This window comes from Manacus vitellinus, unplaced genomic scaffold, assembly GCF_001715985.3.
Source record: "Manacus vitellinus isolate BGI_N305 unplaced genomic scaffold, ASM171598v3 scaffold_49_pilon, whole genome shotgun sequence".
Classification (NCBI taxonomy): Eukaryota; Metazoa; Chordata; class Aves; order Passeriformes; family Pipridae; genus Manacus; species Manacus vitellinus.
In genome coordinates this window covers 2,553,505-2,578,338 of record NW_021940603.1, presented here as the reverse complement: position 1 = coordinate 2,578,338, position 24,834 = coordinate 2,553,505, and the positions used below count along the sequence as shown (strand labels likewise).

General features: G+C 39.6%; 1 protein-coding gene across 1 annotated transcript in view; it reads right to left on the bottom strand.

Moving 5' to 3' along the window:
• CLSTN2 (calsyntenin 2) overlaps window positions 1-24,001 on the bottom strand; it is a 333,066-nt gene extending 309,065 nt beyond the window's left edge. Inside the window, exon 1 of the mRNA XM_029962672.1 lies at window positions 23,971-24,001. The gene's annotated coding sequence lies outside the window, so the exon portion shown is untranslated. The remainder of the gene's footprint in view (window positions 1-23,970) is intronic.
• Between the last annotated feature and the right edge of the window lie 833 nt (window positions 24,002-24,834).

Here is a 24,834-nt window from a genome sequence, read left to right as displayed (position 1 = left end):
AGTGGACAAAAAAAACGTATGTAATAGAACTGCTAAGCTATTTCTATTCCCATCCACCCCAAGAAGACATCACAAAATTAAAATAAACTTCTTGTGTAAAAACTTCCAAAACCTTAGATTGATCTGAGAAGACAAGACAACCATTTTTCACTGGAATAAAACCCTACCTTCATGTTTTCAGGAAAAAAGGTTTGCTCTGTTCAACAACATTACAATACTTTGTAGAATTTTTAATTACTTCAATTCTTATGTTATTCTATTTCTTTTGATCATGTTATAATAAAGTCATTTCAGACCAATGCATTGCCCAAAAGGTCCAAAAACCTCCAAATCAGTGGGTTATTTGGATCTACCATGTACTATTATCCTCAGAAAGAACTACTGTTCTACCCATAAAGCAGAGATATAACAGGAATACCTAGATCAAAATTGAAAGAAATCACTTAGTCCTTAAATTTAATTGCTTCTCAGTGCTTTCTGGGAGCTTTTCTTCCTACAGCTGACCACAGATGGCCTCCATTATTTCACATGATTAGAAACAGTATTTAATTTCATGAACATTTTATTTGGCAGTGATTAAATTTTAAGTCTTTTGTGGTTACCCTTCTGTTTTAGGAAGATTTTAAGAATAATGTTCACCCTTGCCAATATCTATCTGACCAAGGAAGGAAAAGAGAAGTTCATGCCAGTTCATGAGCAAGAAAAGGAGAACAATGAGACAGAAGGAAATCCTGAAATAACCAAACTGGAGTTTAAGCCTTTATAAACTTCTTTACTTCTACAAAGAACATCAAATACAGTCACAGCTGTTACCTAAGCTTCTAAAAAGTTCCATAATACTAAATAAAGTTTAACATTATGAAAAACTACAAGTCTGCAAAGCACCTCAATGTCCTTAATGTTTCTGTAGAGATCTATTTATGTTATGACTTACAAGTTGAAGTGCATATATAGCTTTTCAGTAGCAAATTGGAAATCTGCAGACACTGTTTCAGTACCCAAATTAAATTTTGATTCCTTAATGCCCCCAAAACAGGTTGACACTACGTTTTAAGATAAAAAGAAATAAATTATTTGCTACAAAAAAATAGCTGGTTTGCATTGGTAAAACTGGACTATCAAAAATCTCAGATAGCAACAGAGTTTTACTCTGAGTCTTCCAGACTGTCAGAAGACAGAAAGCTGTTTTTCCTTTGCTTGTGTATCCATATAAAACAGCATTCCTGCTTTCAGAACCCACACCAAAATCCTAAAGCTGGAATTACTCATATCCACGTAGTAGAAATTTTGAATTCACTGGAAGACTTCCTTACTGATTCAGCCACTGATCTTTACATGGTTATCAAGATTTTCACTTTCTTCCAGTAAATACTCTCTTCTGCTTATCTCCCCTGCTAATTCATGATCCTGAACTTCTTAATTCTGCTTTTAAAGGCAACAGCATCCAGAGCACAACTGCATCGACACTATTTGGCAGTACTGGTTCACAGCTGCAGAAAATGAGTAACAGGATAATTGTTCATTTAATGTAACCACCAGAAAAATGTATTTTGGAAGAAGGAAGACTCAGCTGTGTTGGGTGCTGCACAAGGCCTAGCCAATAGCATAAATAATCCCACAAAAACCACGAGTTAATTTACAGTTTCTGGAACTGAGACAGGCATATCCAGAAGGCCTGAACCCCAGGAAACAGGCATAAAAACACAGAAACCACATACAAGCACTAAGCCTCTGCTTTGGGATGGCTCCTACATTGTCTATCTACTTAAACAACTTAAAGTCAAGTGTAAGCCACGTGGGCTACCTACAGAGTGAAAATACATACGGTGTAGAGAGCAAATTCTTTTCCTTCCTACCATGAAACCACACTCCTATTGCCACACAGCTTCCCCAAGAAGTTATAAATTTCACTTCTCTTTTTTACTACCTTTAGTACCTTCCCAGCTGGGCATACTTTGTATTTACATGTCAGCACCTCTTCCACACGGAGGGACACTGATATTCTGTAACTATTTTACAGAACTACTGCCGTGAAATTGAGGAGCATTTCTGATACAGAGGTTTCCCCTTCTGATCAGCCACAAACTCCTTTCCTGAAATCAAACTCTCGCTTCTGAAACGGCAAGTTTTGCTTGAATGAGGGCTACAAGTAATCCTCTGCTACATCAGATTATGTAATACAGGGCATGCAGTGCCTCTAATTGCAGGGCAGGATACAACCGAAGATTAACCTTTTTCACTTTGGCACGAAGCAAACAACAGCTGCAGGTTTAAATTGTATCATCAAATTCACCAAGATGGTAAAAGCTTAACAGTATCAACACCAATTTTCAATTTTTAAGTGAAATAGTATGTATTCACTAAGGCACTAAGAGATTTTAACAATTCAGGGAGAGACGAACCTAATATCTTGTGCTTTGCTCTTACTGCTAAAGCTTCTACTCATCAAAATTCAATTACAATGGCCTTTGCCTAGCCCTCCTCAAAATCCTGTTATACTGCAAGAAATGGTTCACTGGCTGTAGTTTGTTAAGCAGAAGAACACCTAAAGTACACGGATTCCTATTGGGAAAGCAGCTAAACAATTACACGGGGATATTGATTACCAAAGACATTTACTTTTATTAAAAACATTATTCAGATTTGAACATTGACTGAACATTTCACGCTGCGTTCAGTCAACTGCAATGTTTCACCTCCCAGCAGGCTCCAAGCAAAGCTGCAGCCTCATGGCACAGTGTGTGACACAAGAATCCAGCCACGGAATTATCCCATTTATCATCCTAATTATGGCTCGGAAGCTGCTGCATTAACATCAATATCTGCATCAAACTCCAGGTGTCACTACAAATTCTCAGGCAATGAGCAATGTCAGCATGTGAAAGACAGAGCTGCCCAGGCAGAAATCAATGGAATATTGCTTCCCTCCTCCCACCCTTCAAGGTCCTGATCAGACGAAGTATCTGTGTTTGATCCTTACACTTAAGGAGGGCCCCAGCTACCATCATGTGGAAGTCCACAGAGCTGCTTACAGAACCCTGACAACCCAGATCAACAATTCCAGCTTTCTCATCAAGTGCAGAAAGAGTTCCATGCAATATTTTTAACAGACATGTGAAAGGAGAAAAGGAAGATCAGTCACTTAGTAAGTATATGTAGACTGCTAAAAGAATAAACAAGAAAGATATTCTGTGAAATGTGTTAAGGGAACACACTAGTGCTCTGGGAACACTAAGATATGGCCAGTTGTGACAAAGGAAGCTTTCACAACAAGGTCACAGCACTCACAGACTGTCCCCACAAGACTGAAACCACCTCGTGCCATGATAAAAATAGGACAATGGCAAGAGAAGGTTCATAGGGATTCCATCCCCTAAAACCCGTTTAAAAGTAACCTCAAATGCAGTGTGTATGATTTTGTCTTAATAGTGTTGGAACATTGACACCAGCAAAGAAAAACATTTAAAATAAACCTGTCCAGCATCTTTTTGAGGAGTAGCCACAGGGACTGCAAGAGAACAAGCATTGAACCAAATTCCACACTGACAGACAAACTGGTTTTTCATCTAGCGTGGACAATACCAAAGTGAAACCCTCCAGCTTCTTGTTCAAGGCTACAGACACCCAAAGCAGCAAAAATGGGGAACTAGAACCTTTGCAAAGTAGTTTTTCCACAGAGGAAAAAGTATCTTTCCCACAGATCAATACAATCTTAAATGCGAAAGGACTCCTAGATCTCAGTCTAAGAGCCCCAGACCTCTCATAGCCTTTATATTAATACTCTCAGATGGGGAGCTTTGTTGATTAAACATTCAATTGCTGTTGAGTATCACCACAGCCTTATTCTCTCAGGGAGGTGTCTGGGAATGAATCAATTCTAGCCCATCACTAATGCCTGTAAATTTTTTCCTCGACTGAATTTGCTTTTTCATACTTGTGCAAATGACTAATTCACTCAGCAGTAACACTTCTTTGCTGAGTGCAATAAAAAACCCACCACACCACAGCCAGTTTAATCAAAACTAGCATATCTTAAAAGTCCTAAAATGAATGGGCAAACAACTGGGAAGAGAAACAGCAGCTTTCACTTTTTATTTATATACTGTGTTCAAGTTGGTTTACTTTGGATTTTTTCATTACAATTTGTGCCTTTCCTTGAATAGTTATTTGAACTGTGATGCCATTTACTTGATAGAGAAGTGTCAGGAATACAGTAGGGACTTACCAGAACCTCTCAAATAACTTTAAAACAGTCATCTAAAAGAAGGACCACGTCAATATGGTACCACCCCATTGACTAAACCACTACAAGTCTTGATTGTATCTATAATATCATAAGGTACTTTAAAATTACCTTGATTTTTTTGGTTAATACTACTTATTCTCAGTTAATGAAAGTTAAATTCAGCAGTAGCATTCTGACTGCAGAACAGTTGTCTAAATTCAACCAAGAAATAGCACTGTGCTGCTAATAAAGCATGCAGGATGGAAGAGATCCCCTATACGAGCCTGAAAAGAACCACAGCCTTTTCTGTTGTCCTCTCTAACCATGTGCTCTGTACATGAAAGAGCAAAGAAGAACCTACAAGGAAAGCAATCAGTGATATGAGCTGTAATTTAAGGTAAAACCCATCTGCTCACAGACTTAAACCAAAACACAGAAGAAAGCATCTCCTTGCAGCACATTCTCCTGCAAGATAAGAAGGCATCACACTAAAAAAGATTTATTTTCAAATGAAATTTATAACACATTTTGAAAACAAGAAACAGCCATGATTGGGAACAAGTTCTGAATTATTAAAAATATGAATTGACTTAATTTTTATGAAGACTAAAATAAAGCTTTGTCTTCATTTTCTTCTGAGACCTCAAATAAGAAGGAATCCTTGCTGTTGCACTCATGGCTTTATTATTCCCCCTTGCATTTTATGAAGCTAAAAAATATAAGAAATTATTTTAAAAATGGCCCACATATAATCTTAGATCCCCCTTTTCACCTCATGAAATGTTACGCACCAAACTTGATTTCACAAAAGCACATAGAGAAAGGTAAAAAAGAGACATTATTCTGATTCTTTTTTTTGTTCATCAATGCAAACAGTTAGATTATACTTAATGTTTTATCTGCCAGCTACTCCTAATATAGTAAAAATGCACTTCCATCTGAGCAGTAGTTTCCATCACTTATTGCTTTTGCTATATTAATATTTCATGATATTTAAGGGAAAAAAAACCAAACCAAAACAAAAACAAAACCACGAGAACAAAGTCAACAGTAAAATAAAATAAGAGAGACCAAAGAGTCACCTCAGGCCTCATTTTCTATTCATGGTGTATAGTTTAACAAATAACATGTCTGTGTTTGATTTTATTATGTTACTGTGTGACCTTCAGACTCTCAGGAGACCAGCTAAGAAGAGAGATGACCATTATTTCATTAGTGAGAAAAATCAATAATAGTAGTCACACACTTTATGCAGTGTCTTGCAAAACTCCTAGTTTTATAAAACCTTAATTCACACTGAATTTTTAAGGAGAATGCAAAAAAAAAAATAATAATTCTTAGCTTTCCCTAGCCAGTAAAAGAAAGCTGAGTTCCATTCAGAATCAAGGCCAAGAGCCTTGTTGTTCTGCATAAATACATCAAATGCAAATGTAAATAGCATCTGTATTAGAATACAGCGTTGCTGTTGGGGTTTGGTGGGTGGTTTTTTCCCCTCTTTCAAACAATTCTTATCTATAATTTCATGCCTATTAGAAGTAACATCCACATTTTGCAGTAGCTAGAAATGCTAAACTCAGAGAACCTACACAAATGGAAAGTAGAGATAACCAGAGCCAAAGGTTCTGCCTGGAAAAAAAAAAAAAGGTAAAAAAAATGGCCTGCAAGCTCCTCTCACATTTCTGTTTTCTGATGCTCCTTTAGTTCTTTTGCTAAGAAGAGGAACTTAATCATAAACAGGAAAACCAGCAACATCCTAAGAATAAAAATATTTTTAAAGCCCTGAACACCCATTTCCAGCCAGAGGATAATCATTGCATGGAAACCTGCACATTTGTACATCAGTAATGACGAGATGTCCTGGCCACCAACTGGGACCCTGCTGTGTGACATAAAGGCTCACATATCTTAATGACATTGTGAGGGGATAACATGCAAACATAAAAGAATGCAAGCTTGATGTACACTGCAAGAACAACTCACAAATCAATAAATTTCCAGCGGTATTTACCATATTTTTCAATTAATCCTGAAATGCACAATCATATCATAATTCAGTTTAAGGAGCAAAGTGCAACTGCTTGTATCAGAGCCTAAACAACAAAACATTTCTCAGATGACGTGGGAATGCTTAGAATAATGAATAATCACCTTAAAAAAACCCTGCAGACCAGAAAGATGTGTAAGCTTGGAGAAAACACCACCAGGCCAAAGGCACCACTGGCAGGGGCTGGGAAATCACTCATACACAGGACTGCCCTGTTTACTGCCCTCATTACCACTGTTTGCCACCTGGTTCTGTTCACAGAGGGGACATGACCTGCTTCATTATCCATGGTTGCCATGACACCCTAAGAGAGCTGACAGAGACCTTTTGCTTTGTTGGGCACAGACCAAGACCATTCTCACTCCTGCAATGGAGCACCTGCAAAAGGTGCACTCTTGGAGGAGTTCTGGTCCTTTGGACCATCTGGAGAACAAGCCAGAGTGTGCTTAAATCCTTTAACAGAGGCAGCACACCTTTCAGCCCCAGCTTTGTCAGAGTCCAAAGAGAAACTGGCCCTAGAGACCTTGGCAGGAAGGCTGCAATTGGTACCATGAACCACCCAGATAATGCAGAGCCAGTGTATTCTCTGGGCCACTACAGGGAGGCAAGTTACATGTACTCTCTTCTGGAGGAGAGCAAAATAAATAAATCAGCTTTATCATGTCTACCAGTTACAATAAAATAAAATGCAAGAGGAAAATAATTCGTTTAAAGCTATCAAAATCACTGAAGTTAAAAAAAACGAAAACAAACAAACAAAAGACACCACAACCCAAACCAAACAAAAAAAAAAAAAATAAATAAAAAAATCCCAAACTGTTTCTCAGGAATAGTACAAAACACTCAGGGAAAGGATAGGAAGAATGTAGGCTGAGCCTGAAAAACCCACGGTGCCAGTATTGCTGATAAAGTCTCTATATCCCTGTGTAAAAATGCCACTGACTTACTGCAGTTAAATGAGAATTAAGTGTGTGCCATTAAGGACAGCTCAAGACAGCAAGAGGAAAGAAAGCTGAAATCAAGCAAAGAACTGGACAGTCTGAATACCTCCAAGCCAACTAAATCTTTTGGGATAAGACATTTGTGCTGTAGAAGGCATTTTCTGCATAAGTTTTAGTGGGAAATAAGTTTTTCCACTACTTAGAATCAAGGTACTTGTTTCACATTTGCTTTAACAGCAGAACTGAGAATGAATGACAATGTATTTGTTCTACCACCACTCCCCAGCTGGATTATTACAGAACTGAGATCATTTTGCCCATTGTTAAGAACAAAAGGAGCCAGATAAAGCCCATGTTCTGGCTCCATACAAGGAAACATTGCTTGCCTTCCTTGCATTCCACCTTGTTCCTCACTCCACAGCTACACAAAGTGGAAAGATGTGAGGAAATGGGTTGGCAGCAGAGAACAGATGACAGGCTGATAGTCACAGAATATGGCTCATCTCCCAGCAAATCACAGAATTTGAAATAGAAGATGCATCACCTCTTTTCCAAAGAATAAGCAGCACAGGAAACAAGCTCAAGGCAAATTCTGCCTCTGGAATCTCAGAGAACCAAGAAGAAAGCACAAAGACCAGCAAATCTGTGGTCTCTCATGGGTGATGTCTTAGCCCTGCACTCAGAGACTTCTTTCTTTCCAGTGCCACGTTCTGAGGCAAATCCTAATGCAAAGTCAGCTTATTGAGAAATATGGGTTTATAAGCTCCTTTTAAAAAACAGAGCATTTAGTTTTGTGCTGCCTTGGACCCTAATCTTGATCTGCAGAATATGCACTGTTATGGTTTTACAACTGAAAGCCCAGTTTTGATCTCTTTACTTTCAACTTAATTCACAAGCCCCCCTGCTGACTTCAATGAGACAAAAAAATAAGAAAAGACATTAGCCATCATAATTAAAGGGATTAGAATCTGATGCATATCAATCCCAAATGTCATGTGATTACAGAACAAACCTCAAGTATTGTGTAAGAGAAAGACAGACATTGCTAATGTTAAAAAGCTTGTCTTTTCACCAAGCCATTAAAAAATGCATCAGACATATTTGGATTATCTGCACTTCAGCTATTTACAGGTCTTGTCTGCAAAAATTCGGATTAGATATTAACAAGTTACCAACTCCAGCATTCTCATTTACAGAAATGGTGGCCAAAAGCTAATCAATCCATTGCTCTATAAATCCATAAAATCCACTCCTAAAATGGAAGTGGAACAGCATGGTTGAACTCCATATACAATAGTGTATTATATTCAGAATATGCAGGGTATGCATATAAAGTAATATGGGATACATAGTAATGATACACTATTTTTAAAGTATTTGTTGCTTGAGAGCTCAAGTCATATTACAATGTTCTTCAAGAAATCAACTTAAAATGGCAAACATTTTCAGGAGTCATTCTTCCAAACACATTTAACAAGAGCTAACAGCAGGAACAATTCATTTATAGGGTAGAATTTTTATAAATAGCTTAACAAATAAATTCTATTCAGTAATAGAGACACCTAAACTAAGTCTAAGCCTTGGACTGAGTAATTTCCATCAGTTGCTGGCGCAACATTTTGTACAAGAAGTTTGAGTTACAACACAAGAAACTTCACAAAACACTCAGAATGATTTTTTCCTGTTATCAGCTGCTTTCAGATGGATTACAAAAAGTTTCATCACCAGATCACCTTCTCTTCAGCAGTACTATGCTGAGAAACCACCTTGTCCATCAATTAGTACACATCTTAAGCTCACAGCGTTGAGTGCATCAACTGCCTCCTCAGTCTTTTAAGAACAATATTTCTTGTGCAAAAACTACTTTCATAAATTCCACTTAATTTCAGTATCCTTGCCAATGGCTTCATGATATTAAATATTTCTCTTAGGATGCAATCAAAAGCTCACTGGGATGAGTTAGGAGCGACAAAAACTGTGTCCTGTGCAAAATGCTTCCTTGCTGAGTTTCTCCAAACTCCACAGATTCCAGGATGGTATCACTGACTGAAAGGACCCAGCAGTTAAGTGGATAACCTGCACAGGTTGTTGTAAGAACAAGAAAGTGTCAAAAGGTCTGGATGGGCTAAACAGCCTTTTCCAGAAACACAGGGAAAATTTGAGCCTTAGACCAACATAAAGTAATACTTCCCAGTCTCACACAATATTCATCTCAAACACTTCTTTAACCAGGGACAATATTATTTTTGTCATCTCCTCCTGCACATTACAAAATATTTGCTAAACTAAAGGGCAGCTAAAACTAATGCAAAAAGACATTTTCCAGCACGTCAATAGCAACAGCATTACTTGGCCAGGTAGTCATTTGCTCAGCGCAAGATTTGAAAACAGATTTACAATCTTGACTCATGTAGAGATAAATTTTTTTAATAAAATCGACCTTTTTGTTCTTTTCTAGATCTTTAAAATTTTACTCTCTAATCCTAAGAAGGCGTGAAATCTGCAAACACTCTCTGTTTACACTTAACCGGGTTAAAAAGAGGATATAAAGAAGCCCCAGGAGACTTCAGCCCACTTACCCACACTTTGCCTCTGAACAATTCAAAAGAGTCTGCAAAGTTCTCTTGACTGTGCCCGAAGGCAAGTTATGTTTAAAAACTGAAGACAATAACCAACTTCAATTTGACAGGAAAGAGAAACATTAACTGGAGAAAGAGGAATAAAGTCAATTATAATTTTTAATTAGCTTTCCAAGCTATTCAGTAAATGTTGGTACTCTTGAATAGCAATCAATACTGCATTCTAATAATTTGTTATGCAAATGAAGCACTTCAACAGTATTATCCCATCCAAAAGTTAATACCCTTAAGAAAACTGAAAAAAAAAATTAAAATCTATTTGCCCTCATTATAAAAGAGAAGGAAAGAAAGAACACAGAGAGGTTTCCTGGAATTTGAACTAGTTCTACAAAGGTAACTGCTTATATTCAGGAACAATTCCCACAGTTTTAAGGAGAATATTTTTATACCTAGATGCTTTTGAAACACCAAGCCCAAATTCAAGAAAGACAGTTTGTTCAAGAACTACAGCAGAAAAAAATGAGTCATTAGAATATGTAAAGTGAGTTCCTAAACTCATTATAGTAAGAACAAAGTCATTTCTATTCAAAGTCTCCACTTTGAATAGAAAAAAAAAAAGAAATAAAAAAGAAAATGCGAATTGTTGGTACTGATCACATTGAGCTCCAGTCTGAATACAGAGGAAGAATGGACAAACCTCATGGAATTCCTGCTCTAAAAGCTAGGGAGACAAGATGGGCCATGAGTTCTGAGCTGTTCCATGTTTGTTGCATAAGCAGGGAATGGCAGCTGCTCAGGCTGCTGGCTCCCACCTTCACAGGCACACACACAGCAGGGCTTCAAACACAGGCACATGGAAGTGAAAAGTCAAATTTCATCTCTGAATGTTATTTTCACTGATCATCAGAACTAACAGATACACAGCTGCAAGGCAAACATGCTATAGACAGCAATTTATAAGTAACATCAAGTTAACACTGAGATATTGCAGTCAGGAGCTGGTGAAAGCTTATTTTAAGGTCAAAAACTTTCTTTATTTCTCTCCTGTCCAACTGAAGTCTTTAGTGCTACTAGAACATACTCATCTCCAGCAGCAGCCAGGTGTTTTACTGGTCCCAGAGAAGTCTCACTTTAGCACACACATACCCAGACATAAAGCATTGCAAATATCACTGATAAACCTTCTCCATCATTTCTGCAAGCACAAAGGAGCATGATCCCACATGGTTTGTTGGGTTTTCAAACATACTGCCTCCTGTATTCCTACTTTAGGTCACAAAAAGTGTGGAACATTGCTTTCTACAGAGGCTATGAAACATGGTCAACAGAGTTTCCAGTAGACATTCTGAACTTCTGTGTGCAAATTTGCAGATTATCAAGGGGCTGCACACATGGACTGATTCAACTTTTCTATAGTTGGCAGAAAGGTCCATTGCTTTCCATGAGATCTGATGTACCACTGAAAATATGCCTACTTCACAATAACAATTTCCCTTCCAGAAAAACAAGCACACCCCTTTTCTCCAATTGTTATAAAATACTGCTTTCGGGCAATCTGACCAGACAATTTTTTATGAGGACTACAGGGGAACTCATGACCCTCCCAAGGCAGGTCCAACTGTTGTTCTGAGATATGTATCTTGGAAAGGGTATGAAGAGCCTTTCATTTGAAGGACAGAAGTAATTCTCAAAGTTTTGCTACATGCACTCCAAAATTCAGACCAGAGCACATTACCCATCTAATGGGTCATACAAAGCTGGTGGCAATTAGTTCCACTTAATAATGGGAAACTCAAATGAAAGAGGATTTATGACTATGGAAATAAAGTTGTTCTACTACACTTCTCAGATCAAATTTCTGCAATAACAAGCACTAAGTCAGGAGCAAAGCCCTACCTTACAAGATATTAATTTCAATATATCTGAGAATATGAAAGAATACAGCTCCTATTTCATTGTCCTCCTGCTTCCCAGACCTCACAGAGATCACAGGGTGCTGAGTTCTGATAGACTCACTACACACAGCAATATGAATCAGGAAAACATTGCTGAGTTTAGAAAGTTCTTACTAAATGTTACATTTAGATCTGAGACTTGAAATTTAACGTGGAATAACAAACATGAAACCAGCCAAGGTATTACAGGCCACGCAGGAAAAACTCTGTTTTTCTGTAACCACAAAGTCCTTCCGTTCAAAGTTACACAACCTTTGGAGACTCAGAAGGTTCTAGAACATTCCTTAGGATGCAGAGAAGAAACCAAGTGCAGCTTATGATGTCCCACATGTTCCCTTTTCTCCCCACGTGAGGAGTGACTAACACAGCTATTAGTGCTACCCAGGAAAAATGCAAAATAATTCACAAGAAGCATCCCACTGGTGGTGGTTTTTTGAGTTCCCCGTAAGCATTTCCTTGCTTGCCTCCCCTCTCCATCATCAAATTTCTCCCACTGTGCATGCACCAACAGCTGAGGAAGATAGCTGCACATTATACACTGGGAAAGATTTACACAGGTTACAGCCAGAGTTCTCCAGGTCCCAGGTGAATCAACTCCCCTGCATATCTGGCCTTCAGTTCCCTCCTTTGTTCAACACAGCCCTTGTACTCATTGCAGCAGAAAAGCTAAAAGGTCAAAAGGTACTCTGGGGTGATCATAATTTACATCAGAGTAATTGCTAATGTGGAATACTAGTTAAATCTCTAACGTGCAGTCAGCTTTAAAGAACTGGGTTAGACATGATCTGCCAAAAGGAAACATTTTTCAAAGATAAACTCAAAAATCTCAAAAATCCTTTACAATTATGCTCCAGTCAGCACTTCATGGAAAGTATTTTAGAATAGAGAGAGGTGAACCTAAATACAGACTTAAATTAATTTTCCTTCTATGTCCCAGTTTACCCTTCAGCTATTCTCAAGGTTTCACTAAATCCACTAATCTGCCAATATTGGCAAGTCTTGCAAAAATATATTGGGTTTTATTAGCTTCCAAAGAAACAGAACTGGTCTATAATTAAATTTTGTAACACACCTTATTCCCTTGTCCTAATTTATTTTTAGAATTTGTGGCCTCAATGAGAAGTGCTTCATGAAATCCAGTCAAGGCCAGATACCCCAAAAGTTTACAGAATTTCAAAGTCTTCCCATCAATCTGAAATGTTTGGAGACTCACGAACACCAAGGCTCCTGGCTCACAGCTCCTCTCTGTCTGCTGGGCTTTGCAGTGCTGAAAGCACTGAAGCCTTAGAAACCTCAGAACATGAATTGCCAACCACTTTACTTATTAAAATACCAAGCTCTTTTTCCTCCTCTGTTGATCTTGCTGTAACTAAACGCTCTCTGTTGTACAGAATAATATGTATTTGGAACAGCTATTATGAAAGATTCCTCATACACACCCTAATTCTGTACAGAAAGTATTTATACTGTACAGTTTCAAATGTCTCCAAAGAAGGTTAAGTTGAACCATGCATGGATTTAGCTTTTCATGTACAAGCGGAGAGGTCAAGAAATCATTACAACATTCTAAGATTTATCCCCCAGTAAATTCCACTACACGTTAAAGAACATATACTTCTTGAGACTAGAAAACAAGAGAGACAAGTTCTCATTTTGTAGTATGTAATTTGGCCCTGGGGGAAAAAAATAAAAAAGTAAATATTCCCCTGAGGGAACTACTTTTTACAGGATATCTCCTAAATAAAGGCACCTCTGGCTGCACAGTCATTTCGCTTCTCCAAGTGAATTATGCTTGATTACCCCCTGCTTATCCTCATCCTCCCCACTAAACCTTTGTGTCCATACTGCACATATATTTTACCACCCCCAGGAGCCAGGGCAGTGTTGTGCAGACACCAGAGCAGGCTGCAGCCACGCCAACCCCAGGTTTTCCTGCTGCCCGTTTACCCAGCAGGCATTCCGTGTGCCCAGGGTTGCTCCCTTGTGGAAAGGAAAAGTGCACATCACAACACAGCCGCAGAATTTCTGTTTGAGGGGAAGCTTTCTTTAAAAGAAACGAAACCTGGAGAGGCAGCTGGAGGTCACACAGAGTGACCACAGAACGTTTGGTTGCCACCTGGGTCCTCATTCACCTCAAATGCCACTTCCCAACCACACGCACCCGAGCAATGCAATTGCTGCACCCAGGGCAGACCTGCCTCCTGCAAAGCCCACCACCAGCAGATGCCAACACTGATTTAAGAGGTAATCAGAGTAATCAAACTTCAAAAATATTTATGAACACACTCAGAAGGCTGCAGAGAACAATTTGAGTTTGCAACTTACAAATTGGTTTGAAGGGACTGTTATTTATTTACCAAGACTAACGTTCTGAAACCTGTGAGAATTTTTATTTTATATACAAACCTACACAGATTAAATTTAAATTGTAAAAAAAAAAAAAATATTCATATTGGACAAAATACCTTTTATTATTAGAAACAGTTGCATATGTAACCAACAGACTGACATTTTTTGAGGTCATGTTGTTTCCACCAAAAATATCCTCTCACAGATATTTTTGCTAATCTTCACAAGTAGCTCCAATAGTTTCAGATTTGTGGATCCCTACAAATTTAGAGCTGGACAGCTGAATGTTAATACCAGCCTATTGAAAATAGACTTGTTTTGCTTGATTATTTTTTGCAATCACTGGAAGAGGCCCACGGATCCCTCAACACCAAAGACCACTCTTAAAGGAGGCATGCAGAGGAAAGAAAAAAGAACAGCAGTTTCCCAAAATAAGCCTTGAAATATTGCCCTTCAAATTATTACATCTCAAGGTCTGTCTTATCTTGTGCCTTTCGCTTCAGCAAAATGTTGAAAAAATTACTTTGATCTTTCCTGATTTTACACTGTTTTTGAGGAAGAAAAAGATGGAAGCCAACTACAGTTGCCTTCAGTATCCAAAGCTTTTCCATCCACGACACCAAAGCAACAGTCTGAGTCTACCTTAGCTAGATTTAAAGGCCCCTTCATAATGTAGACTTTTTAAGGCTGCTCAATCGCACTGATTTAAACCTTTCTAGATTTCATTTTTCAATACAAATTTAAAATTCTGTTAACTAAGATCTTAAAAGTTCATTTTTTTCCTCTCTAAGCCTGGCAACAATCGCAAATACCATCTGTTCAGCTGTAGCTCAGCAATTTTTAAAGTAGCTCTCAAAAGAAGAAGGGGAAATCATTCCTCAAACACAATTGCCGCACAGTTTCTTCAGAAATACCTCAAATATTATTGCCAATGCATTCTGTCATATATTGACCTCCGCTAGTAGCCTTTCTGAAACTAACTCCAAAACAAATATCAGAAACCAACATAATTTATCACACAGAAAACCGAGAGAGCCCACAGAATATTTTAACTCTGTTTCACCAACCCGTATTTTGCAAGCTCTACTTACAACCAGAAATTCAACCCAACTACTGCAAATTTGCAACACAGTTCAGACAAGGGGAGTAATATTTTCCAGATACACTCAGGCTTCTATTGCACTTCAAACAACCAGGTGTAAGACAAAAACAACCCACAAAGTTATACGGGAAATAATCATTACCTCATTTGTGGTTGTAAGTTTTTGTGATACACCTGCATTACCTTTCCTGTTCTCCTTCACATGAGAGGGAGGGTTTATTATCTTTCAGGGGATAAAAGAGTACATTTTCTTAGTCCTTTGGCTTCAGAAGCTGGGAGTTTAAGGGAAAAACAAACAAAAAAACACAATCAAAAACAAATTTCTTTATAAAGTCCTTGTAAGCTGATAAAGGTCAGAGACATACAGCACATATATAAACACATACACACACATAATATTTATAAGCATGTGCATATAAATATGAGAGAGCATGTGAGAGGAGAATCTACACAAGCCAGAAGGAATGAAAAAAAAAAAAAAAGGTCCCAAAATAAGTAGAGTCCAATATTTCTCCTCTATTCTACTTACTCTAATCTTCTACCAATTGATAGATGAATGCTCAGAAAGCAGAATTTTAACATTTACATTTGATTGCAATTTTCAGCAAATGAAATAAAGGTGTCCCACTCCATTTTAATTGTCTTAAGATACGTATAATAAAATAGTAGTAAGGTAAATAAAGTGTATTTCTTAATTGTTATTAGAAAAGCACACAAATAGTATCCATATTTGAGATATGCAGCTTCAAGTGATCAGTCTGAATTAAAACAGCAACAAAAACCGGCTCCATGAAATAAATACAACTGAAAGGTTGGGAAACCACAGCATTGCTTGTCTTTACTGCACTCCCAGTATTTAACTAGTTACAGACAGGAATCCTGAGGATGGGATGGAAGACAGACAATGAGAACAGACTGCTTCAATACAAGTACTTTGAAAGCCAACACAGTGAAAAATTGCCACACTTAAACCTGCAGGATACCCATCTTGGCCAACACTTCAATTAATAGTTTTAAGTTGAATGAAAAGCACTTTGAAAAGAACCAAATAAAAACCCCCCAAAAAAACCCAAGAATTGTTCTATTGACTCAATGAAAGCAGTTATACCATAGGAAGCCTAAGGTGAAAGAGATTAAATCAAACATTCCTCCTGTTTGGATAAAGGCAACTATTAGCAGAAGAACGTTAAAAGCTTTGAAAGAACTGTTTACATTTATAGGAAAACACACAAAGGATGAAACCCCAATTCCACCGAGATACACTGCAAATCTCACATTGATTAAACGAGGGTCAAGATTTCCCGTACAGAGACCAAACATCTAAATAACAGCATTAACTGCTGGGAAACTGCAATTCCATGCAGAGCCATCTCTAAAATCAATACAGAGAGAAGTCACATTCAAATGAATTGTAATTCAGCACATACACTTCAATTCCAAAAAAACCCACTTTTAGATAACAGGCAATATCCTCTTTCACAGCCCAATACTCTTAAGTGATCTCTTGGTCAGCTGAATGATCTTGAGGACACTCATTCCTATAAGGGTCCCTCCCAAAAAGGAACCACTTTTGCAGTCTTTTTAATTGGTGCCAAGCTTGAAAATCTTGTACAGATCCCCCCCCCATACCAAAACCAACAGCAGCAGGCACATTTCACCACCAAGCAGCAGAACATAAAAGACTTATCAAAAACCCCAGCAATTTCTTAAAAGACATTTTAAGAACCATCCATCTCCCACAGTAAGCAAAATTTTGGGGCAGGGAGGGCAAATACCATTTAGATTCAATGTGCCTTAAACACTGAACCTTTTAATTATTTTTTTTTTTAATATCAGTTATTGGGAAAGACAACTATCAGAATTAACTGATGTAGTTACACATGCACATATATATTTTTCTGAGTGAAGTATTTAGGCTGATTTTATAATGAAGTCACTTGAATTTTGATGCTGTATTATAATGCATAATGTTTTACCAACTTACTCTTGAGAACTCACTGCCTTACTCTACATCTGTAAGCAGTCATCACATTAATTTTTATTGGAATGCACACAGCAAAAATAGGAAGTCATTTAGAGTGAACTCTCCTAAAGTGCACTTTAGAAATCTACACTTAAACATTTTTAAATAGTTACATTCCCCTCATTAATCTACTCTATATATTAAATTTGCAGTTCAGAAAAGGAAAGAAAACACCAGAGCATTACAGGTGTCCTGTAGATGTTTGCTGAACCATTAGGATGCTTAAACACCTCAATTAATAGAAAAATAAAACCAGAAGCTCTCACTCTGCGGTTTTGCAGTCATTCAAAAAAAAGCCAAATTACATGAACAGAGTTCATGAGTATGTAAACAAGATGGAAATGAAGGCTCAGGTTCTTTCTTTCTGTTGAAAACTCTACTGTTGTAGGGTTTACTCAGAGGAAATCATTGCATCATGCCCCATTCCAGGATCCTGGCACACACCAATCTTACACTGCAGCCTCACGAAACGTGGGATGCAAAAGGAATTGTGAAGTTTTCTTTGGAGTTTGTACCACTTCCTATACCATACACTTAAGTATGTAGGCACATATGTATGGATACAGAATTCACTTTGTTTAAGGCAAACACAGAGCACACATATATACATGCTTTGCTAGGCACATTTTCTGCACACTACGTGAGTCACACACAGACATCCTGCTCTGCCTTTCTGCAGGAACCAACTTGGAGGACAGGGAGGTGTATGATGCTGCAGAAAGCACTTTATATATTTCAACATGAAGTGACAGACAAGTAACCCTCTGCCTCTACGTACAGAGGCAGATGTAACAGCTCCTCGAGTCACGCCACAAGCATCTCTTGCAAAGCTCCTTCTAACTTATTTTCACAAATACCACTTCTGAATGACAACTTCTCCCTTTTAAATAATCATAACTAACTAAACTCATAGATAAAAGTCTAACCAACTTTAATCAGAGAATATTTTCTTTCTAAAATAATAAATCCTTCTCAAGTTTGACACTGGGCTTCTTTTCCCACTTCTTCAAACTGTTTTCTCATTTTACACTTATTACTTCAGCTGATGCTCTTCAGACTAGTTTCACCTGCTCTGTGGTTCTCAAGTTTACCAGACTCAGATTCCAAGTCACTCCCCTTTCTACCTCAGCTGCAATTATCAAAGGTACCAACACAGGATTTATTATGGGCTTGCCAGTGTACTACTTAAAACCCACTTTTGTGGAAATTAAAAGAAGCATGCTAAGTCTCAACTAAATCAGGATGGTCTTTAAAATCCACAAAAAACCCATAACAAAACACTACAATTTTTGTTCTGCAATTAAATAAATTTCCTAGGTCTCAACCACAGGAAAGCTGTAGGAGAACTAGGGACACCTGAAGTTGGTATCCTTGCCTTGGACAATGACCAACTGCAAGAACCTATGGAAAAGCACAGTGGGTAGTTTGAAACTCAGGTTTTGGGATCATGTTCTTGTATCCCTTCTCATCCCTACCCAAAAGGTCTGGTCTGCTATACATGCTGATATGGTTCCAAACTGTTCCTACTGCTCTCCAGGTAAATGTACTAAAAGATCAGGACAGAAGCTTTTCCAAAAGTTTACCCTGAATGTTTCCTAGTGCTGTTTATTTTCTGTCCTGCCCACAAGAATATGGAGAACACAATTTTATCCACTGCTTTGCAGGAGCTTTTTATATAAAACCATTTGCATGTTCCTCAATTCCTTTCCATTCAGCCAGCAACTCTTTCAGCACATCAGGTCACTTATTGTGGACTTATCAGTCTCTCTGTTCTCTGTTGGAACCAGCTCTAGCTGGTCCAAGTTCTACTTGAAGTGCAATATCCAAACCCAGGGATTTTTCTCCAGCTCAATCTGGAATAAGGAATGTATCTTCCAACTCTGCTGCCGTGTTCTAAGTTATCCAGCTAAAATTGATTGCAACTGGTTTGAAGTCTTTTTTTTTCTGCTAATTTCTGCTTAATAAATCAAAATGGATAAGATATTTGAGAGACTGAGAAATCACCATTTGAGCACAATCACGAGGAAAGCCCGAGGTAGGTCAAAGACCCCATGTGGTACATACCACCTACCTGTTATTTTCACACTCTTCTTTTTTAAGGACACCAGAGGGGGGGGAGAGAAGGCTCTCCAAGAACACTTAGTTCATGGTCCTCTCCACAGACAAAAGAAATGTAAATTTAAGCCAGGGCAAATCTCACTGCTATTGGCTAAAATTACATTTACACAACATTAAGTAACATGAAACATATTTTGGATGTTTGGACTTGATTATTTGCCGTATTTGCTAAAACAGGTTATAGACAACAGGAGACTCCCCTTGACACCAGCAAGTAGCTTGCTATAGAATCGATGCATTTTATCTTCCATTTTCCCATTATTCATTTCAAAGCAGGGAACTCTCTATGCTAAATGAACGCTTAGCTACACCACTCAGACACTCTAGAGGAGCCAGGCAAGCGATTTGCTGCCTTCTAATATAACCTTCTTGGAAACAAAAGAAACAAACAAACCACTTTGAGGCAACTAAGTCAAAATAAGGACCAAGAGGAGGCCAGGGGTAAGTGTACAAAGGAAGGAAGTGCATTTGAAGCCAGATTTAACCTCTGAAATGACTTTCCAGAATCATCCTGTCAATCCGACAGAGAAAATCTGATACACAGAAAGTGTAGGAGAAAATGTACCCTCTAACGCTTTTATCAGATATTACGTAACATTGCTGTGGAACTATATTTTCAGGAATCCTAGGAATAATATGTTTTTGATAACATACACCAAGCTATAACTGTATGTAAGTAGTAACTTGCACTCTGTTTTTTTTAATGCCCGCTGGATGCACAGGAGTACCAGATCACCAATAATTTTTTCCAGGTAAACAGTAAATAATGAAAACAAAGGGACAGCACCTCTAAGAGCTTCCAGTCGCCTTTCACACAAGTCTCCAAATCATTAAGCTGACAAAAGAAAACTGAGGACACTTAACCGGGCAATTTGGCCGTGAGAAGGTGTATCCAGGTGCTGATACAACCCTCAGAGTTCTAAAGTGGTCACTTCAAGGGGGGAAAAAACAAAAAACAAACAAGTGATGAAACTCTTACCGCACATTGCTCTCATGCCATTTAATGTTTGGTGACAAAAGACACACTTTACAGGGTGTTCTTTACGTGGCACACACTCTGCTTACAATTAAAACAGACTTTGGAACCTCTGAAGCTCTTAAGTTTCCGGTTTTGGTAGCCTTCCAAATAATGCAATTAAAATAGGTAAACAATATGATTATGGCTGGCAAACATTCTGCAGTTTCATAGTGACAACTTAAATATAGTTGTCAGTCTCCTATGCTGAAATACCTGAACACTAAAGCTGTTATCAAACACTCTGACTTCTGTCTTTTGAGACCTCTGAATCATTTCATTATCTTGACACCCAGACTTCATAATCAGACAAATCTTTTATCCTATGACACAGAAGAGTCTCACGAGCTGCTTTTCAATCAAAACACTTTAAAAAAAGAGAAAGATTATTCCTAGCTCAATTTATTAATAATAATAATAATAAAAAAGGAAACATGAAACCTTTTACATGTCTTTACTGGGGTTTATTGGTGAGCTACAGGAAGCACCTGCAACAGAAAGCGAGGCTGCTTCATCTCCCATCTTTTGACCTAAGCATTCCTTCTCCTGTATTTTGGATGAGGTTGAAAAGAAGGTTCTTATTTTTCTGTCTGAACTGATAATGAAAAATATTTTATTATTATATGCTATGAAAAGGAAATAAAAAAACCCAAAACACAGTGTGATGCAGAAAAATTCAGACACTAGGATCTGTCTAGTGTGTTCTCAAAGATTTTCCTTCAATTCCTTCCCCCCAGGCTTTGAGCTTTCTTTTATGCTGAATATGCTGGCTCTGTCTCCCTGGGTTAGTTGTTTTTCTGCTGCTGATAGTCATATCTGATATATTCACATAATAGACTTGCCAAGTGGGACTGAATGTTCCAATGACTTGGAAATGTCTGCAATGACTAAGACTTCAAGTTTTGCCCATGTAATTAGTTTAATTGGAATCAAATATTCTTAGTTATTCAGTAATTGAGAGGCTTTCAGCTGTACTTACAAATTAAGATTAAAATGCTGTTTATGGTAACAAAGTTCAAATACAGTGAAACTTAAAAGGTTGATTTATTTGGTCTCACAAGAAATTTGGATACGGCAACCCTTTTAGGACTTCATGGAGTAGTCTAATTGTACATACTAGAATAAGAGAGTAAATTATTTAAGAGATCAACCTTACGCAGAGATTTGTGGAGAGACAGAAAGAAAAAGTGAAGTGCTGCAGGTAGTATTTCTCTCTTCCTGTGACCACATGGACCTATGAATTTTAAATGGGCTGGGGAAAAAAAACCCAAAAACTTCTCTTTCAGCATATTCTATTTTCCATAACTGAAGACCACGAGAGACAGTTCAGACAGTTTCCAGACATCACTAATGCAATTCCAATAATGCAGAAAGGGTGCCTCTCCGTCTTATTGAACAAAGCTGTCTGAAAATACTTTAAAGAAATAATTTTTCTGTCCAAAACAGTGATTTTACTGGAACCTATGATAAAGATCTCAGTGTCAGCAACCTGGTAGAAAGCTAACAAAGCCACAAATTGCATATGAATATTTAATATACAGATGAAGTTCTGTAACTGACCGACTACTAAACATTCTGACGTTACCTCTTATATTTCTTTTTCCATGGAAAACTTTAGAGGGTCTTTGTGGTATTTTTCCCCTTTCTATCAAGAGTAAACAATTTTGTGCAGCCTAAAAACATTTTGTGAAAGACATTTTTATTTTCTACTGAGTGAAAAGTGAGAACCGGGTACAATTCCTGTAATCCTTCTCCCCACCCTCAAAAATATGTGGGGAAGGAGGGGCGGAGGGTGGTCGGTTTTGTTTTTAAAATGAGGAGCAGTAGAGCACTGCAAAGTAGATGAGATAGGATGAGAACCGAAATCATTATCTCTGATTGTCTTGACTCCTCTCTACAGCAGGATGCTTAAGGCACCGGAGGAGCTTTGTACATCCCACATCCTGCCTGCACCTCCAACCAGAACGCACCCACCTTCAAGCTGGAAGTCTAGACTATGGTTACAGTATCAAGCTTTGCAATTGTGTATATGAAATATCCACTGAATGCGTTTCTATTTAAAGTCTGCTTACTATAGAAAAACATAGAGCAAGGAGAAAGTCGCACCAGATTCTTACAGAAATAAACCCTGTTTTTCTTTCCTCTACTGATCGTGTGGGAAAGAAAAAAAAAAAAAAGGAAGAGACCACAGAGATAAGTATATCAGATATCAACTGCATACAGAGCCAAGATATGATACTTAATTTTAGTGCTGTATATTAGCTTTTGATGACATCCGATTTTAAGAAACAGGGTATTTAAAGGAACAAGTGAAAACTTAAAGCGCTTGAATATCGGTATAAATAACCGAAAAATGCCTATTTTAAAACACTAAATACCGGCAGATCGTACCTACTCTTATCCAAAAATGCTCTTTGCAGCCCTCCAGTGGTCAAAGACACAGCAAAACCCACCAAGAAAACGACTCCGATTTGCTTGATGAACTACCGGCAGCGTTTAAAAGACATCTCCCACGAAATAAAAGCTCACATCTTTGTCTGAAGAAAAAAATCCATATAGAGGAGATAACGACCTTAAATTACATTAGAAAGTAAACAGCAGGAAAATAATTCTCCTGCATCGAAAAATGTTGCATGTTTTTTTTTTTAATCTGCCCAGAAAACCATGTATCCCACCAGGACATCAAGGTATGTTGGGTTCTTAACAGAAGCAGCAATTCTTTTCCTGTAGTCACCTTCTGCTATTCATACAGGTAAATATAAAGAAAGTTAAGCATTGATTTCCTGGAAAGAATAAGTTTCCTCACAAAGTTCGGACTCGAGCGGTTTGGCTTTTTTAAGAAAACAAACAAACACACCCCAAACACTAAACTTTTCTGTTCTCTCTCTCATATGTTCATAAGAGAAATAAACGATAAAGCCTCATACAAAAGTAAAAAGAACCGAAACGTTTTAAAATAATATAAAACAAACCGAGACGGAGTTCTCAAAACTAAGTTTCTAAAACTTGGGGCTAGACAGTCAGACACCACAACCGCAAGGAAACAATGGCAAGGGAAAACAAAACAACCAGGAGCAAGAAGCCCTCGACAGCAGGGAGCGCGGAGCCTTTGACCGGGGCAGGGCTGGCTGTCTCTGGGAGGACGGGGCGGATCGCGGAGCGCTGCGAACAGCGACAGCTCGGGCACCCCTGCGGCAACCTGCGCGTCCCTCCCGCGGCGGACCTGCCCGCGGGGTCACCGCCTGCCACGGCCTGGCGGAGAACTTCACAGCCACCGCCTTCTCCTCTCACTCCTCTCCCTTCCAGCCCTTCCAGCCCGACCCGCAGACTCTCAACCCGGGCGCGATCCGCCGGGCTCCAGAGCGGCCCCGCAGCATCACCCGCAGCGGGAGCGGCTCCTCCCGCCCAGCCCGGCCGCTTTCCAGCATCCTCGGCGGGCAAAAGTTAGCGGGCGCGCGAGTTGTCCGCCCCCGCTGCCGACGCGGAGTCCCCCGCCCTCCCAAACTTTCCTGCCCCGTCCCTGCGGGGAGCGGCGGTGCGGCGGCCCCCGTTCTGCCCGGTGAGGAGCCGCCGCGCTCCCCCGGCCGGCCCCGGCGCTCGGTCGCTGCGCGGTACCCACCTTTGGCGGCGAGGAGGCTGCCCAGCCCCCAGCCGGCAGCAAGCAGCAGCGCCGCCGGCCCCAGCAGCCGCCAGCAAGCGGCGCCTCCGCATCCCCGCCGCGGCGCCGGCCCTGCGCGACTGCCTGCCGGCCGCGGCTCTGAGCGGGGCGAGGCGGCGGGCGGGGCTGCTGCCGCCGCGCCGTCATTCGCCCTCCCTGCCAGCGCCGGGGCGGCTCCGGCCCCCGCCCCGGGACCGCGGCCACGTCACGGCGAGGGAGGCCCCGAATATTCATGAGCGGGGGCTCCGCAGGGAGGGCCCGCCCCGCGCACCTGCCCGGCAGGTACCGCTCCCCGCCCCCGAGCTGGGGGCGCAGAACGGGGACAGGAGAGCAAGGACGTGGATAGCGGCGGGCAGTGAGGGAGACGGGACGGAGAGAGCGAAAACAGGGCTTTGCTGAGGGATGCAAAGGGCACCGGGACAGGAGGACACAGAGGCGATGGCTGGAGGAAAGGGACAGAGCAGAGAAGATAAAGTATCAGTTCGGTAAACTCGGGGGGAAACAGGAGACCTCGGAAAACCAAGGTGGGGAGAGGACATGAAATGCTGTTATTGGAGGAAAAGGAGAAATCACGAAGGTTTTGGTAAAGGGGAGAAATGAACGAGGAGTAGGCAAGACTTCAAACCTTAGAGACAAAGGCTGCGCTGGAGCAGTGCAGAAGGGCCATGGGATTGAGCTGTGAAGGCAGGGAAAGCCATGTGTGGGGGCTCAGAAATTCTGTCCAGGTGCAACTCGTAATCAGGAGCACAGACAGCTGAGATGGTGTGGAAGGAAAGCGCCGGGAAACATGAGGACACACACCTGAAGATAATACACTAGATTAGC